The sequence below is a fragment of the Hemibagrus wyckioides genome, unplaced genomic scaffold (assembly GCF_019097595.1).
Source record: "Hemibagrus wyckioides isolate EC202008001 unplaced genomic scaffold, SWU_Hwy_1.0 Contig26, whole genome shotgun sequence".
Lineage (NCBI taxonomy): Eukaryota > Metazoa > Chordata > Actinopteri > Siluriformes > Bagridae > Hemibagrus > Hemibagrus wyckioides.
The window spans coordinates 97,607-100,161 of record NW_026690787.1 but is presented as its reverse complement, the minus strand read 5'-3'; the positions used below and the strand labels follow the sequence as shown (position 1 = coordinate 100,161).

General features: G+C 40.7%; 1 long non-coding RNA gene across 1 annotated transcript; it reads left to right on the top strand.

Moving 5' to 3' along the window:
* Positions 1–1,624: 1,624 nt before the first annotated feature.
* LOC131350185 (uncharacterized) lies at positions 1,625–2,044 on the top strand. Its single transcript, XR_009204146.1, has 3 exons — positions 1,625–1,707; positions 1,796–1,894; positions 2,001–2,044. It is a non-coding gene; the product is annotated as an uncharacterized LOC131350185 (long non-coding RNA).
* Positions 2,045–2,555: the final 511 nt, after the last annotated feature.

The following is a 2,555-nucleotide window of genomic DNA, read 5'->3' as shown; positions in this document are numbered from 1 at the left end:
TTTCAGCAGGATGATGCACCGTGCCCCAAAGCAAAAATGGATCAGGAATGGTTTGATGACCACAACAATGAGAATGAGGTGTTGACTTGGCTTCCAAATTCCCCAGATCTCAATCCAATCGAGCATCTGTGGGATGTGCTGGACAAACAAGTCCAATCCATGGAGGCCCCACCTCGCAACTTACAGGACTTAAAGGATCTGCTGCTAACATCTTGGTGCCAGATACCACAGCACACCTTCAGGGATCTAGTGGAGTCCATGCCTCGACAGGTCAGGGCTGTTTTGGCAGCAAAAAGGGGAGCAACAGCATATTAGGCAGGTGGTCATAATGTTATGGCTGAGTGAGTATAAAGGTTTTAATAATTATACAGTATAATATTTTTTATAGATTTGGGTGGTGGACAGGGGCAGGAGGTTTTAGAGAGTTTAATCAGGTCACATGTACAGTGAATTTACACAATCTGACTGCTACAATTTTTCTGTTTCTTCACAAGTTAACTAATTATCAAACTCACTGCTTTATTAAATTTTATGCATTAATAGGAAAGTTTGATATTGTGTAATTGAAGAGTCATAATTCTGAGTCACAGAAAAATAATCTATTGCAGAGCCTGTGGATGTGCTGGAGGAATCAGCAGATACTCCCTCTGTCCCCCAGGTATGTGTCAGTTAAATAGTAATATTTTAACTTCATTTAAAACCTACAGGCCACTTTTCTCTAAGTGTGTGTGTGTTTTTGTGTGTGTGTGTTTGTGTTTGTGTGTGTGTGTTAAGGTCATTGATCCAATCCTGCAGCTGCTGCCCACCGAACCACACGAAGAACCTTCAGCTGTCATTCTGGTAAGAAAATCCTTCATTTATTTCCTAAAGCCAATCAATGGATTTTACAAGGTTGTTTTTACTGTAAAGAATGTTAGTATAAATCTGATATGATAAGAAGCACTTATGATCTTCATGCTCTACATTTCACAGCCGCTCGATGCTGATGAGCCGGACAGTGCCTGCCGTGATGTTCAGTGTGTGTCTGTAGTCTCCTCCCTCTCCCAGGTATTCTACACTGCTGTAACTGAGATACAAACACACAAACATCCTTCTTTACAAGATCTAATGTTAAGTTTTGTTTCTCTATTTCTGGCCAGTGGACATAAGCAGAGACATCATTGGAATGATGAGGGGTCCAGAGAGTCGGCTCTGCTGGTTTGAAAGCGCAGAGACACACTGCTTGACTCGCGAGGTAATCACAGTCTTTATTACTCTGATGAAGAGAATGGACATTTTTCAACTGACATGATTTTTAGAAGAGCACTTTTGTGAAATGTGGTTGTAGATCTTGAGTTTCATCTAATTGTCTTTTACAGGGATTCCCTTATTATACCAGTGATAAGGAGAGTTTCACTGGCATTCAGGTAAGGGATTATTCATTGTGGCATCACAAAATGTTATGAACTGCAGTGACTAATTGTGTTTGTGTGTTTTAAGTTTGTTGAGCCGAACATCCAGCTGCTGCCCACAGAACAACCTCAAGACCCTTCACCTGTTTTTCTGTTTTTTTCTAAGTGACAGAATATTAGTATGAAACTGCTGTGATCAGAAGCACTCATGATCTTCCTGCTCTACTTTTCACAGCCGCTCGATGCTGGTGAGCTGATCAGCGCTTGGTGTAATATTCAGTTCCTCTCTGCACAGGCCTCCATCTCCCAGTTCAAGGTATTCTACAGTGCAGCAGCTGAGATACAAACACACAAACACCCGTCTTTACAAGTTCTAATGTTTAGTTTTGTTTCTCTATTTTCAGTCAGTGGAAATGAAAACATACTTCCTGGGGATGATAAGGGGCCCACAGAGCCATCTTTGTTGGTTTAAATCCACCAAGACGAGCAGCTTGAATCACATGGTAATCACAGACTTAATTACTCTGAGGAAGAGAATTGACCTTGATGATTATTAGACGCTCACGTTTGTGAAATAGATCTTGAGTTTCAGCTTTTTGTCATTTGCAGGGATTCCCTTATGAGTCCTCCATAGAGAACTGTTTCACTGGCATACAGGTAAGGGATTATTCGTTGTGGCATCACAAAACTTTTGTTAATTGCAGTGACTAATTGTGTTCACTTTAATTTGTTCTCTTAAGGCTGAATCTGGGAGGGTTACAGAGTTCATCTCCTGTAACCGAATGGAGACATCATTCGTCGTGCCACATTATTTTGTGGTAAATTTATTGCACTGTCATGAAGTGTATCTTGTAGTTAGTAACTTTTAGAATTTTGTCAGTTGTGCTTTTATTTGTCTTCAGTGTGGATATTTTTTTTATTCAACAGCAAACCATTACAACGGTAACCTGCACTTTGCTGTATGTGGCTGAAGATGGACAGATGTTCACCTCCACTTGGGACTATGATCACAACGACTGTGAGGTAATTCAGACTTTCAGACCTGATGTGTATCTACATATGCTGCTATTCCCCTGATTCGGATACTGTAAAATTTACTGTGTGAGTTTTAATGATTTAATGATTTGGCTTGCAGGAGAGTGAGGAGCGCCTTAACCCAGAGGA